The sequence below is a fragment of the Salmo salar genome, chromosome ssa07 (genome assembly GCF_905237065.1).
Source record: "Salmo salar chromosome ssa07, Ssal_v3.1, whole genome shotgun sequence".
In the NCBI taxonomy this organism is placed as follows: Eukaryota; Metazoa; Chordata; class Actinopteri; order Salmoniformes; family Salmonidae; genus Salmo; species Salmo salar.
This window is the reverse complement of record NC_059448.1, coordinates 26209228-26225748: the sequence shown is the minus strand read 5'-3', so window position 1 is coordinate 26225748 and position 16521 is coordinate 26209228.

Genomic DNA, 16521 nt, shown 5'->3' with positions numbered 1-16521 from the left:
AGGGCCCACAAGTTCTCAATAGGATTTAAGTCAGGTGAGGAAGGGGGCCAGGTCGTTATTCAGGCATCTTTGAGGCCCTTGCTGGCTAGCCAAGCAGTGGAGTACTTGGATGCATGTGATGGAGCATTGTCCTGCATAAAGATCATGGCCTTCTAGAACTTCTTCCTGTACCACTGTTTGATGAAAGAATCTTCCAGAAACTGGCAGTAGGTTTGGGAGTTGAGTTTCAGTCCATCTTCAACCCGAAAAGGTCCAACTACCTCATCCTCAATGATAGCAGCCCATACCAGTACCCCTCCTTCACCTTGCTGGCACCTGACTCAAAGTGGTGCCCGGTGTCCATTACTGATCCAGCCACGGGCCCATCCATTTGGTCCATCAAGAGTCACTTTCATTTCATCTGTCCATAAAACCTTTGAAAAATCTGTCTTCAGGTATTTCTTTGCCCAATCTTGATGCTTCAACTTGTGAATCTTATTCAGTGGTGGTCTTGTTTCAGTCTTTTTGACCTTGGCCATGTCTCTGAGCACTTGTCACATTGTACTTTTGAACACTCCAGGTAGGTTGCAGATCTGGAATACGGTGGCACTGGAGGATAATGGGTTCCTGGTAGTTTGACGTTTAATTCTTCTCAAGTCTTTTGCAGTTAATTTGCGCCTTTTCTTCCCCATGCGTTTTTTGCACCCCAGTTGACTATTCGCAACAAAACGTTTGATTGTCCGGTGGTCATGCCACAATAGTTTAGCTATTTAAAGAGTGTCGCATCCGTCTGAAAGGCATTTTAAATTTTTGGCTTTTCAGTGTCAGTTAAATCTCTTTTTTTGGCCCATTTTACCTGAGGTAATGAGGCTGCCTAATAATTATGCACACCTTGATGTGGTGTTATTCCTTTCGCCACACCCTCCCTCATTACACAAATACATATCACCTGAAAATGATTAAATCCAATAAGCATTCAAGTTTATATGGTTTGGAGTTCGAAAATGTGAATAGAAATAATGATAAGATCAGAATACTCACTTGCCTGATAATTGTGCACGCAGTGTATAGTGATTTCTTCAAGGAAGAAGGGAAGGAATTGTTCTAGAGACTTACATGCAAGGTAGAGGGGAGAGTGTGGTAATTTGAGCCAAAGGGGTAAATTGAGCCACCCTTGTTTCTAGGATACCATACACAAAATTAATAATTTGACCCAATATTTAGAAAGAAGTCATAATTGTATGGTGTACATGAAGGAAGGAACCACATGGAAAAGCAAGTTAGGTCCAAAAAACAGATTTTCACCAAGTCAAATGAATTTATTGTGTTAGAGGTTTCATGATGCTTGTATCTAAACCAAAGTAGATCATTTTCAGATTGTTCTATACATCAGTTGTGGTCTCTATAAGCTTCAACATGAGGTCCTAAATCTAGCATGAAAGTGCATCATTTTAGTTGTGTGGGCTAATATAGTCAATGTTTGTCTTGGGGTAAGTGGAGCCAATGGAAAGTTGAGCAAATTGAAGTGTTTTCTTCTCATGCGTAATGCAAGGCATTATCACTGGGATGTGAGGTAACAACAGGGCCTTGCCTATGTTAAAAGTGTTTAAAAAAGTACAGAAGTGTTTGTTAGGCATTTAGCCTGTGTTAAAATATGCTTAAATTATTAAAAGAGAAAAAAGTGATTGTAATTCTGTTGCTAAGTGTTTGGGAAATAAAGATAGACATGGTTTTAAAAGGGTCGTGGTAATATTTTATTCAGTACAGATTTTTATAGGCAGCTTAACTTACCACTTCCTGCAGATCAATTTACACCATACATACCCAGGGTAAGTTGTGCCAAAATAACACTTTTTTTTATACAAGCTATGTTTTCAAAACTGTAATATTGACATGGATTATGATTATTTCCAAGGATATACAACATCCTGAAAAATATAGTGATATCTTTGTTAGAAAGAATACTATCTTTACCTTGACGGGGTGATACTGTGTCACGAATCCCACCGAAGGTGGCTCCCCTGCCTGCTCAGGCGGCGCTCGGCGGTCGTCGTCACCGGCCTACTAGCCGCCGCTGATCCCTTTTTCCTTTTCGTTTGGTATGTCTTATTGTTTGCACCTGTTCCTCATTTGGTTCTTTTGATTTTTGGTTATTTAAGCCTGTTTAGCCCGCCCAGGTTTGTGCGGGATTATTTAGCGTCAGGTTGTGTTTTGTATTTGGATGTGCTGGCGATCGACAATTGTTATTTGTTTATGCATGCTGTGTACCTGTGGTTCTGGGCACTTTGCATTTTTCACGCCGGTTGTGTTGGCGTCGATCGTGTTGTGTTTTGTTGGAATAAACACAAAGTTCCTTACCTCTGCTCTCTGCGCCTGACTCCTACCACCACTCCTAGCAACTACTGACATACTGAATGTAAAAAATGGCTCAACTTATCCCAATGACTTGAGCTGTGTTTGGAAACTCAAATTTGCATGATGATCTCATTATTATAATTATAGTTAATTATTACAAAATATCTCGGCAGGCGAAGCAGTGTGGAACAGTTTCCAGCTATTGATGCACCATTATTCAAATGCTTTCAACACACAGATGCTAAAACATCACATACAGTGACTAACTTTAACAAATATAGCATACTGTAACAAACAAAAACGGGATGCATTAGATAACTTTGTATTTTAGGTGTTAATAGTAAGGGAGAGTGGGGTAAGTTGAGCAAGTCTTTACAGTCAGTATTACTACATCAAGGGAAATACTATATTCCTAACAAAGATATCTACATATATTTCAGGATGTTTTGTATCCTTGGAAATAACCAGAATTCATGTAAACATAACAGTTTTGAAAACATAGCCTTTCCAACAACAACAAAAATGTCTCTTGGCACAACTTACCCTGGGTACGGGGTAAGTTGAGCATAGGGACATAGTAAGTTCAGATGCCTTGGGGAAAGTGGGTGATGGTGCTGGTAAGTCAAAGTTTAGAGAAGTATGCAAATCACATTTTATTGGTCACATACACATGGTTAGCAGATGTTAATGCGAGTGTAGCGAAATGCTTGTGCTTCTAGTTCCAACAGTGCAGTAATATCTAACAAGTAATCTAACAATTCCCCAACAACTACCTAATACACACAAATCTAACAAGTAATCTAAAAATTCCCCAACAACTACCTAATACACACAAATCTAAAAGGGTGAAGGAGAATATGTACATATAAGTATATGGATAAGCGATGGCCAAGCGGCATAGGCAAGGGGCAGTAGATGGTCTAAAATACATGTGATATGAGTAATGTAAGATACGCAAACAGTATTAAAGTGGCATTGTTTAAAGTGACTAGCAATCCATTTATTCAAGTGTCCAGTGATTGGGTCTCAATGTAGGCAGCAGCATCTCTGAGTTAGTGATTGCTGTTTAGCAGTCTGATGGTCTTGAGATAGAAGCTGTTTCTCAATCTCTCGATCCCAGCTTTGATGCACCTGTACTGACCTCGCCTTCTGGATGATGGTGGTGTGAACAGGCAGTGGCTCGAGTGGTTGTTGTCCTTGATGATCTTTTTGGCCTTCCTGTGACATCGGGTGCTGTAGGTGTCATGGAGGGCAGCTAGTTTGCCCCCGGTGATGCGTTGTGCAGAACGTACCACCCTCTGGAGAGCCTTGCGGTTAAGGGCGGTGCAGTTGCCGTACCAGGCTGTGATACAGCCTGACAGGATGCTCTCGATTTGTGTATCTGTAAAAGTTTGTCAGGATTTTGTGTGATAAGCCAAATTTCTTCAGCCTCCTGAGGTTGAAGAAATTTGTTGCACCTTCTTCACCACACTGTCTGTGTGGGTGGACCATTTCAGTTTGTCTGTGATGGTTACGCCCGGGAACTTAAACCTTTCCACCTTCTCCACTGCTGTCCCAATGATGTTCTGTTCACTCAAAGTCACACTTGCAAGCTCTGAAGTTTAATTTGCAATCTTGACTGGCCTGTGCACTTGTGGGACCCGTCCTCTGCTCGCTCAAGCATTTTCTTCTCTCTCGACTCAGTGTTTGCTCGCGCAATGATGTTTCATCTTGCTCACGCGCCATTTAGTGCTTTTTTAAAATCTGATTCAATTTCATAGCTATGTGCTCGGTACAGTTAAAATCGGGATTCAACTGTGAAGAGCACACTTCTCCAATGTGCCAGTGTCCATCGAATATGAGCATTTGCAGTTGTTTACGACGCCAAACTGCAGTCAGGTCAAGACCCTTGTGCGGATGATGAGCACGCAGTAGAGATTCGCTGAGACAGTTTCTGACATTTTGTGCAGAAATTATTTGGTTTTGCAAACCCACAGTTTCATCAGCTGTCCGGGTGGCTGGTCTCAGACGATCCCACAGGTGAAGAAGACGATGTGGAGGTCCTGGGCTGGCGTGGTTACATGTAGTTTGTGGTTGTGAGGCTGGTTGGACGTACTGCCAAATTCTCTAAAACGACAGAGAAATAAACATGAAATTCTCTGGCAACAGCTCTGGTGGACATTCCTGCAGTCAGCATGCCAATTGCACGCTCCCTCAAAACTTGAGACATCTGTGGCATTCTGTGACAAAACTGCACATTTTAGTGGCCTTTTATTGTCCCCAGCACAAGGTGCACCTGTGTATTGATCATGCTGTTTAATCATCTTCTTGATATGCAACACCTGTCAGGTGAATGGATTATCTTGGCAAAGGAAAAATGCTCACTAACAGGGATGTAAACAAATATGTTACAGCCTGAATTCAAAATGGATAAAGTAGATTTGTCACGCACATCTACACACAATACCCCATAATGACAAAGTGAAAACATGTTTTTAGACATTTTTGCAAATGTATTGAAAATGAAATAGATAAATATCTAATTTACATAAGTATTCACAACCCTAGTCAATACTTTATAGAAGCACCTTTGGTGGCAATTACAGCTTTGAGTCATCATGGGTATGTCTGGGTCAGCTTTACACATGTAGATTTGGGGATTTTCTCCCATTCTTTCTTGCAGATTTTCTCAAGGTCTATTAAGTTACTGTAGATGGGAAGCGGCGGTGAACAGCAATCTTCGAGTCCTTCCACCGATTTTCAATGGGATTCAAATCTGGGCTTTGGCTGGGCCACTCCATGACTTTCACATTCTTATTATGAAGCCATTCCAGCATTGCTTTGGCTGTATGCTTGGGGTTATTGTCCTGTTGGAACATAAATCTTCACCCTAGTTTAAGGTTGTTTGCACTCTGAAGCAGGTTCTCATCAGGGATTTGCATGTATTTGGCTCCATTCATTGTTCCCTTTATCCTCACCAGTCTCCCAGTCCCTCCCTCTGAAAAGCATTCTCATAGCATGATGCTGCCAACATCATGCTTCATGGTAAGATGGTGTTAGACAGGTGATAAGTTGTGCTTGGTTTTCTCCAGACATAGCGCATTGCATTCAGACATAATCTTTTGCCTTATGCTCTGAATCTTTCACGTGCTATTTGCAAACTCCAGGCGTGCTGTCATGTGCCTTTTTCTCAGGAATGGCTTCCGCCTGGCCACTCTCCAATAAAGCCCAGATTGGTGAAGTGCTGTAGAGACTGTTGCCCTTCCGGCAGGCTCTCCCATCTCAGCTAAGGAACTTTGTAGTTCTGTCAGAGTGGTCATTGGGTTCCTGGTCACCTCCCTGACCAAGGTCTTTCTTGCCTGGTTGATCAATTTGGTCTGAAGGCCAGCTCTAGGCAGAGTCTGAGTAGTTCCATATTTTTTCAATTTCCGAATGATGTCGACAACTGTGCTCTTGGAAATGTTCAACACTCTAGAAATGGTTTTATGCCCTTCCCCAGATTTACGGCTGAGCTCTACGGATAGTTCCTTGGACTTCATGGTAGAGTTTTTGCTCTGACATACACTGTCAGCTGTGGGACCTTCTATACAGTACACGGGTGTGTTTCTTTCTAAATAATGTCCAAACAATTGAATTGGCCACAGGTGGACTCAAATCATGTTGTAGCGACATCTCAAGGATGATCAAAGGAAATTGGATACACCTGAGCTCAATTTAGCAAAGGGGTGCACTTTCACATAGCTACAAGGATGCACTTTCATGCTAGGTTTAGGACCTCCTATTGTAGCTAATAGAGACCCCAACTGATGTAAAAAACAATCTACTTTGGTTTAGATACAAGCATCATGAAACCTCTAACACAATACATTCATTTGATTTGGTGAAAATATATTTTCTTTACCATTTTCTTTATATTTATAAAAAAAAATGTTCACCTTTATTTAACCAGGTAGGCCAGTTGAGAACAAGTTCTCATTTACAACTGCGACCTGGCCAAGATAAAGCAAAGCAGTGTGACAAATGCAACACAGAGTTACACATAGGATAAACAAACGTACAGTCAATAACACAATAGAAAAAGCTGTATACAGTATGTGCAAATTAAGGCCAATAGTGGCGAGGTAATTACAATTTAGCAATTTACAATGGAGTAATATATGTGCAGATGAGGGTGTGCAAGCAGAAAAACTTGTGTGCAAAAGAGCAGAAAAACAAAAACTAATATGGGGATGAGGTAGGTAGTTGGTTGGATGGGCTATTTACAGATGGGCTGACGCTTAAAGTTAGTGAGGGAGATATACAGTTGAAGTCAGAAGATTACATACACTAAGGTTGGAGTCACTAAAACTTGTTTTTCAACCACTCCACAAATTTCTTGTTAACCAAGTATAGTTTTGGCAAGTCGGTTAGGACATCTACTTTGTGCATGACACAAGTCATTTTTCCAACAATTGTTTACAGACAAATTATTTCACTTATAATTCACTGTATCACAATTCCAGTGGGTCAGAAGTTTACATACACTAAGTTGACTGTGCCTTTAAACAGCTTGGAAAATTCCAGAAAATGATGTCTTGGCTTTGGAAGCTTCTGATAGGCTAATTGACATAATTTGAGTCAATTGGAGGTGTACCTGTGGATGTATTTCAAGGCCTACCTTCAAACGCAGTGCCTCTTTGCTTGACATCAGGGCATGCTTATTTAAGAACTTGCTTACCACTTTTTTGATGTAGTTTCTTCCTTCACAGACTAAATGAAATGATGACGTTCTTAAATATTTGTTCACATGATTCATTTTGTGTATGGTTTCCTAGAAACAAGGGGTGGCTCAACTAACCCTTTAGCTCAACTTACCCCACTTTCCCCTATCATAAAATAGTCTGTTTTTTTATAGATAGTGAGAAAGTGAAATATAGGAGGGATTGGAGACTGACACCTGCATGTCTCTAACCGCTAAGACCACCCAAACCACAGGGAATAAGAGTTATTCTTGACCAGGAAAAACTCTGAACCCTGTCTATTAGGACCCAGAGCTTGTCCAGGAATTGTACTGCTAGTGATGCTAGCAGTGCTCTTCTTTGCATAATCACCATAGTATAAAAAAACAGCAGATCGAATAGGTGAACCAAGCTACGGTCATGGACAATACAATGTTTAATCAGGTAAATGTCTTCTGTATTTTTACCTTTATTTAACTAGGCATGTCAGTTAAGAACAAATTCTTATTTTCATTGACAGCCTAGGAACAGTGGGTTAACTGCCTTGTTCATGGGCAGAACGACAGATTTGTATCTTGTCAGCTCGGGGATTCGATCTTGCAACCTTTCGGTTACTAGTCCAACGCGCTAACCACTAGGCTACGCTGCTGCTGCCGCCCTGTATGCCTGCAGAGTCGTGGTAGCCACCTCACAGTTCATCTATGTTTGACTGTGTGAAAGACACAGACAGGGCACCAAGACAGAGAATAAGCGTAACATTACTAATCTGATTACTAGAATCAGGGGTTAGAGCAGGGCTGCAACAAAAGCCGGCATGTCCATTAGAGTTGGCCACCTTTAATACTGTAAACAATACAGGTGAAGTTTCCCCTAAGTACAGATCTAGGATCAGTTTACCTTCCCCCAATCCTAACCTTAACCATTAGCAGATACATTTATAAACTGACTCAAGATCAGAGTCTAGGATAAACTTCACAGTATTCTGCTAGGAAATTAAGATACAAATCTTTGTGTCGGCAGAGATACGGTGAACATGGAGTGGAGTTTCAGTACCCTTGTTCTCATTGGTCAGTGTAAGTCATGATGTCATCAAGACATCTGGCACCAGAAACATATGATTCAATATTCATGTTTATCTTTCAATTCAGTAAAATAATTATTTTTAATTGATTTAGTAATAGTTCTAAATTAATAATGAAAAAAATTATACATGAAACAATAAATAAACTGGACCCTACTGACAAATACTTCTGTGTGTGTCTTTGCGTATTTGATTCCTATCATTCCCAGGGTTCTGCGCTCTATCTCTCTGCGTTGGTCATCAGTATAGCTTTCACAACATCAACATGACCTGGGCTGGGCTGAAGCCCAAAAGTACTGCATGCAAAATCACATTGACCTGGCCACCTTCGACAACATGACGGCGCAGCGCGACTTCATCAATGAGGTAACTGGTTTACCTAGAAACAAGGGGTGGCTCAACTAACCCTTTAGGGTTACAAGGGTGGCACCTGCATTGGCCTGAAGAATGGTATCGTGTTAGGATGGCGCTGGTCTATATCAGACAGACTTCAACGGGTTCTATAAATGGGGCAACAATCAGCCAGATAACTATGAAGGGAAACAGCAATGTGTGATGATGAGACACGACAGTGTACAAGGATGGTTCGATACGCAGTGCGGGGTTAAAAGGCCTTTTGTCTGCTACGATGGTAAGTAAGCCACTTTAAACAATGCTTTTATGCTTCACATTTTTTCTGAGTTGAGATATGTGCACTTAATGTACATTTTTGCGTGTCTCCCACTGACATTAATGAATGATTTACGTGAATGTCAGAGTTTACATTGCAACTCAACTATGAATCGACGTCATTTACTACCATCATTTACTATCGCCATTACTATCATCATTTACTATCACCATTACTATCATCATTTACTATCACCATTACTATCATCATTTACAATAACCATTACTATCATCATTTACTATCACCATTACTACCATCATTTACTATCACCATTACTATCATCATTTACTTCATCATTCAGCATCATTATTTTCATGATCATTTAACATCAACATAATTTACAGTACAATTACAAAATCTAATGTAAAAAGTGTAACATACATGTGATTATAAGACTAATAAAGAATTTGACAACGATATTAAATGGATGTTGTAATATTTGTGTTGTGGAGAAAAATGACCAGGCAGGAGATAGGAGTACAGTTTAGTGTTGTTTAGTATAAACCTCTCGTGCTCCACAACCTGGCCAAATCGTGTGCATCTGCATTTCCTATTAGGTGTCGTAACTTAACACTGCCCTAATACATTACTGCTTAGTAACAGCATAGTAACTAATATAAACAGATATAGATCACCGCTACTATAGATGTTAATATGAAATTCTAAGAGAAAGTATACATTTTTTTTTTACCTTAAACAATGACAGCCAAACTCTAAAGATATAGAATAACTTAAGTCTGAACGTAGATATTAGAGATATACTCTACCGGGTTTTTCTTTATTTTTACTATTTTCTACATTGTAGAATAATAGTGATGACATCAAAACTATTAAATAACATATATGGAATCATGTACTAACCAAAAAAGTATTAAACAAATCAAAATATATTTGAGATTCTTCAAAGTACCCACCCTTTGCCTTGATGACAGCTTTGCACACTCTTGGCATTCTCTCAACCAGCTTCATGAGGTAGTCACCTGGAATGCATTTCAATTAACAGGTGTGCCTTGTTAAAAGTTCATTTGTGGAATTTATTTTCTTCTTAACGCGTTTGAGCCAATCAGTTGTGTTGTGATAAAGTAGGGGTGGTATACAGAAGATATCACTTTTTGGTAAAAGACCAAGTCCATATTATGGCAAGAACAGCTCAAATAAGCAAAGACAAACGACAGTCCTTCAATACTTTAAGACATGAAGGTCAGTCAATACGTAACATTTCAAGAACTTTGAAAGTTTCTTCAAGTGCAGTCAAATAGCCACCCTTTGCCTTGATGACAGCTTTGCACACTCTTGGCATTCTCTCAACCAGCTTCACAAGGAATGCTTTTCCAACAGTCTTCCCACATATGCTGAGCACTTGTTGGCTGCTTTTCCTTCACTCTGCGGTCCGACTCATCCCAAACTATCTCAATTGTGTTGAGGTCAGGGGATTGTGGAGGCCAGGTCATCTGATGCAGAACTCCATCACTCTCCTTCTTGGTAAAATAGCCCTTACACAGCTTGGAGGTGTATTGGGTCATTGTCCTGTTGAAAAACAAATGATAGTCTCACTAAACGCAAACCAGATGGGATGGCATATCACTGCAGAATGCTGTGGTCGCCATGCTCATTAAATTAAATGTGCCTTGAATTCTAAATAAGTCACTGACAGTCAGCAGCAAAGCACCCCAAACCATCACACCTCCTCGTCCATGCTTCACGGTGGGAACTACACATGCGGAGATTATGCTTTCACCTAATCTGCGTCTCACAAAGACACAGCGGTTGGAAACAAAAATCTAAATTTGGACATCAGACCAAAGGACAGGTTTCCGGCAGTCTAATGTCCATTGCTCGTCTTTCTTGGCCAAAGCAAGTCTCTTCTAGGTTCTCTACTGGAGTAGAACTACTGTAGTAAGATCTCTGATCAAAGATGTCATCACGCAACATACATCATCAGAGCACGCAACAGAACATTGTACTCTCTACACACGGTTTGTTGTTTATATTAAATATTTTTCATAAAATTGATTTTAATCAGAACTAAAGTTTTGTTGCTAAGGATTCCACGATGCGGTCAGCCTTTACGGCTAAGTTTGTGTTCCATTTTTTGAGTGGATTCCGCGAGTGCTAGCTGGCTATACTACAGACACCTGTCGTCATCGTGGGAAAGACTCATTGTTATCTTTTCGTAAAACAACTGGTTGCAGTAAAGAGCCAACCTGGATAGTAAGGAGATCCTGAGGGAAATCGATGAGTACCAACAGCTTTACGCTATGGAGGAACAACATACTCCATCATGGATAGATCTGACTACCTCACAAAATAACTTTAACCTGACAAAAAAAAAGGAAAACAGATTCATCTACAGACACGGACCATTGACTTACCGTTGAAGTAGAGGCTAGTGCTCTGGCTGGAATCCATGTAACACTGGAAAAGTTGTGTGAGGAGGTAGAAGGGCTGAGGGGGAGTTTGGAGTTTAGCCAGAGTGAAATTCTCACGCTCCAAAGAGAGAACAACGCACTCACAGCCAAGGTAAAAATCCACGATTCCAACATGGATAGTCTACTCAGGGAAACTGGGTGATGAAAGAGACGCTACTAGACATACAAAGTCGTAGCATGCGTGATTTTTTTTTCTGGGATTCCTGAGGATGCATCCAATAATCCAGAGGGGCGCGATCAGGGAATTCATATAATCCGCCTTGAAACTTCCTATAGAGACTGTAAACAAGGTGGCTTTCCACCGAGTACACAGACTTGGAGCTCGGAGCGACAAGGCCAATTACCCCGGACCGATCATCGCAAAATTTGAACACTACCAACAAAAGGAGTTGATGAAAAGCAGGGTTAGGGAGCTTAAAGGGACCAAATTCGGGCTCAATGACCAGTTTCCAAGGGAACGTCGTAAGAGACTGTATCCGGTACAAAGGCAACAGAGGGAGAAGGATAGTGGACAAACTCTTTATAGATGGACAGCTATTCCGAGACAGCTCCATAACACCATGGCTGTACTTAATTCTACAGGGAACTGGGAACTGTAAAAATATCTGAACACTATGAAGTGGATATGAACACAAACGTACTCAATTACATGCTCGCTTGCACATACGGACTTATACATACACACACACACACCTGATCTCACTCTCTTCTCTCACTCTCTCTTTCTCTCTTTTCTCTTCACTTCTCTCCCTCTCTATTGTCGAGAACTGTTTTATAATTTAATATGTTTCTTGTTTGTCTAGCTTTTTTTATGTATTTGTCTACAAGTTTATATATGTTTACAACAAGCAAAGGGAAGATATCAGAACAGGGGAATTGGGGAATAATAACATATTGTACGGAATACATTTGTACTGTAGTGAAGCCGTCTCTAGAGTAATGCAAGGTCTCTTTGCTATGAAAATGCTGGGATGTGTTTTTCAATGATGTTAAAGGTAATTATGATGCAACTATGACGGTGATACGAAATGGATTACAATTATCATCATGAATATTAAGGCTATACGCACTACATGTTACACACATAGACACTCAACCATGCAAATTGGCGGAGTTATTATTTATATGGACAGCACTCATTATAGTCTTACTCTTAAACAGACATACACACTCTCACTAAATCACATCCAATATCATACACATCAACCTACTCAGATTTACTACACACATAATATCTTGTCTCAATTTTCTAACATCTGTGGCATTGGCTCACAGGCAAAAAGGCAAGGGAATAAAACAAATATTACTAGAACTTATTTCTTGAATTCTAAATATCAGACATTTGAAAGATCTAATTTTGACCGTCATAATACCTCTGATGGCAGCAACTTTACAAGCACTAATTATGTTCAATTTAGATGGAGAATAGTATCTAGTTAATGGTAAGGGGTGAAATAAGTATAGCCAGTTATAATTGTAACAGTTTAGAAGATTATAAAAAAAGATCAGTCTTTACGTGGCTAAAAGAAATGGAATATAGCATTTACTGTTTACAGGAAACTCACTCTACATCCTTAGATGAAGTTGCGTGGAAAAAGGAATGGGTGGTGAAATAATTTTCTGTTATAAAAAAAAAGAACTCAAAAGGTATGATGATATTAATTAACAAAAATTAACAAAAAACTCAGCATGAAGGTCTGATTTTTCTATTATTAAAACAAGACCCAGATGGCAAATATAAAGATCCAATCTATCTAAAAAAAACTAGAGGCCCCTTACACTTCAGTGTTGTGATGCAAAATACTAGCGAAATGCATAGCACTCAGAATTAAAAGGGTTTTACCAGGTATTGCTCATCCTGATCAGAAAGGTTTTTTACACGGACGATACATTGGAGATAATATACGACAGCTACTAGAAATAATAGTACATCATGAAATATCTAAGAAGCCAGCCCTGGTATTTATAGCAGATTTTGAAAAGGCATTTGATAAGGTAAGACTGGATTTTATTTATAAATGCCTAGATTTTTTCAATTTCAGTGATTCTGTTATTGTAACGGCTGTCGTATAGAGGGGACCAAAGCGCAGCGTGTTGAGTGCTCATTATGATATTTATTAACTCAAAAACACTAAAGACAAAATAACAAACGGAAAACGATCAGATCACAGTTCTGTCAGGTACAGAGACTAAACAGAAAAATACTGCCCACAAACACAGGAAGAAAAACCCCTACTAAAATATGATCTCCAATTAGAGACAACGAGGACCAGCTGCCTCCAATTGGAGATCAACCCAAAAAACAACAACATAGAAATAGAAACCTAGAACTAAAACCTAGAAATACAAAACCTAGAAAAACACAAAACACCCCCTGTCATGCCCTGACCTACTCTACCATAGAAAATAACCTCTTACTATGGTCAGGACGAGACACTTATAAAATGGGTAAAAATTATGTTTAGCAACCCCAGGTGTAAAATAGTAAATAACGGCTACTTCTCAGAGAGTTTTGAATTGTCTAGAGGAGTTAAACAAGGGCGTCCACTGTCACCATATCTATTCGTTATGGCCATCGAAATTATTAGCTAGCTATTAAAATCAGATCAAATAACAACATTAGAGGATTAGAAATCCAAGGCTTAAAAACAAAGGTGTCCATGTATGCCGATGACTCAAGTTTTATATTAAGTCCACAAGCTAGATCCCTGCAATGTCTCATTGAAGATCTAGATAACTTTTCTGTACTCTCTGGACTAAAACCTAATTATGATAAGTTTACAATATTACGTATTGGATCTTTAAAAAATACAACTTTTACATTATCCTGCAGTTTACCTATAAAATGGGCTGGTATTCATATCACAAAAGATATAAATAAGCTCTCCATAATGAATTTCAATAGAAAACTTAGACAAGATCCTGCAACCATGGAGAGGTAAATACCTGTCTATTTATGTGAAAATTGCCCTGATTAACTCCTTAGTCATATCTCAGTTTACTCACTTACGTATGGCGCTGCCTACTCCTGATGATTCGTTTTTCTAATCATATGAGCAAGAAATATCTCACTTTATCTGGGACGCTAAACCAGACAAAATAAAGCGTGCTTATCTATATAATGAATATGAATTGGGTGGGTTGAGATTATTAAATATAAAAGCACTAAACCTCTCTCTAAAAGCTTAACTTATTCAAAAGTATTATTTTTTTATTTTACATTTTTAGGGGTGGATCAGCTTAATATTGCAGATAGATTGTTGCTGTAATGTTATTGTCTGCATCATTTCCAATCCCCCATATATTTTTGGGGTAAATATATATATCCATATACATACACGTACATACCCATACATATACACATGCATACATATACACACACACATATATATACATACCTATATAGATATACATACTTTTTTAGAATATACCTTTATTATTCCCAGCAAACCCTACCACCCTTCCCCCAATTGGAGTAAACTAATGAACAATAACACTTAGGCTTCTACTATCATAGGCGTCGAAAGGGACAGACCAAGGCGCAGCGGGCATAGTGCTCATCTTCTTTCTTTATTTTGATTAAAGTGAACACTTAAGCAAAAATACTAACAAATGACAAAACGACAGTTCCGTAAGGTACAAGACTAAAACGGAAAACAACCACCCACAAACCCAAAGGAAAAAACAGGCTCCCTAAGTATGGCTTCCAATCAGAGACAACGAGAAACACCTGCCTCTGATTGGAAACCATACTTGGCCAAACATGGAAAAAGAAACATAGAAATAGAAAACTAGAACCAAAATCCCCTAAACCAAAAAAAAACAAAAAACACACAAAACAAACACCCCCTGCCACGCCCTGACCATACTACAATTACAAATGACCCCTTTACTGGTCAGGACGTGACATCAACCTTCAGTTTATACATCATATACACATTTTACAGAAACAGTCTATTTAACAATAGTTATATTTTGTTTGTTTTTAGTCCTTCCTATATTTCTGATATCCATCCAGTTTGATTTCTATTTGTAACTGTGCTATTTCACAACGTTTCTGAACCTATATACATTTTACAGACCCCCTATGTTTTACATTGGTTATCTTGTTATTAGTCCCACCCTTCAGCTCCATTCAACCTATTCTATTCTTATAGCTTCTACAGATTGTAAATTAAAGACAAATATTTTTGCTAAAATAATTATTATATTATTGATTGATTGACTATGGCTTTTCAAATCACCAAGTATTGCTATCTGCAGCATTAGTTCGAGGCAAGTATTGCAATTCCTCAGCCATTCCTGGACCTGTGACCAAAAACGAGCTACATATGGACAATACCAAAATAAATCTAATGACTCTGTCTCCTCACAGCAAAGGCTGGGAAGACTGTATCCCCATGTATATAACATTCTATTGTTTGCAAGAATTTTCTATAGTAATTTAAATGGAAAAATTGGAAGTTTTGAATCCGGCATTGTTTTGCGTATCAATTCATAAACCATGTGCCATGGAATGGGTACATCGAAAATCTCTTCCCAACTATTTTGCAATTTATATGGTACAGCTGTCAGTTTTTTGGTTCTTAAATGAAATTGGTATATGTTTATATTTATCCCACTTTTCTTTAACCATTCATGTTCTTTAATACAGGGCCGAGATACAATATTCAAATATTCAAAAGTTTTACATGAACCCTAAATGGTTCTCAGGTAGATTACCAAGAAATGCTCATCCATTGTTTAAAAATGGCCTTTTTGCCTTTGTGCAGATTGTCATGTCTTATTTTCGATTAATTGAAAATGATACTTTTTTTAAAGTATCTCTCTTTTTCAAACAAGCATTGCAGAGCCGGCTGCAATTTCAATTTCATCCCCCTGAAAAGGTAGAACAAATATTACAACAAATATTATGTCTGAACTCAAATGTGCTGGTAGATAAAATACCTGTATTTATGGGAAAGATGTTTGAAAGGGTATTTTGTTCTTAAATTATATTGTAAATTGGAATGGCAGAGTTATGTCCTTCATGGAGTTATCAGAATTGTACGGGAAGGTCTGCTCAATCCAAGAGTACAACCAATTGATTACAGCATTACCCCAAAAATGGAGGAGGCAGGTGGCAGCGGGAGGAGGTAGGGAACTGGTCTGTCTACCCAATATAAAGGATCAAAACTGGTGGAGGAAGAAAAATAGCAGAAATCGGAAAGTATACCAGTTTAATTTGAGGACCAGGATGTTGACAACTGTGCCATACAGATTGTAAAATAGTTGGGAAGAGATTTTTGATGTACCAATTCCATGGTACAG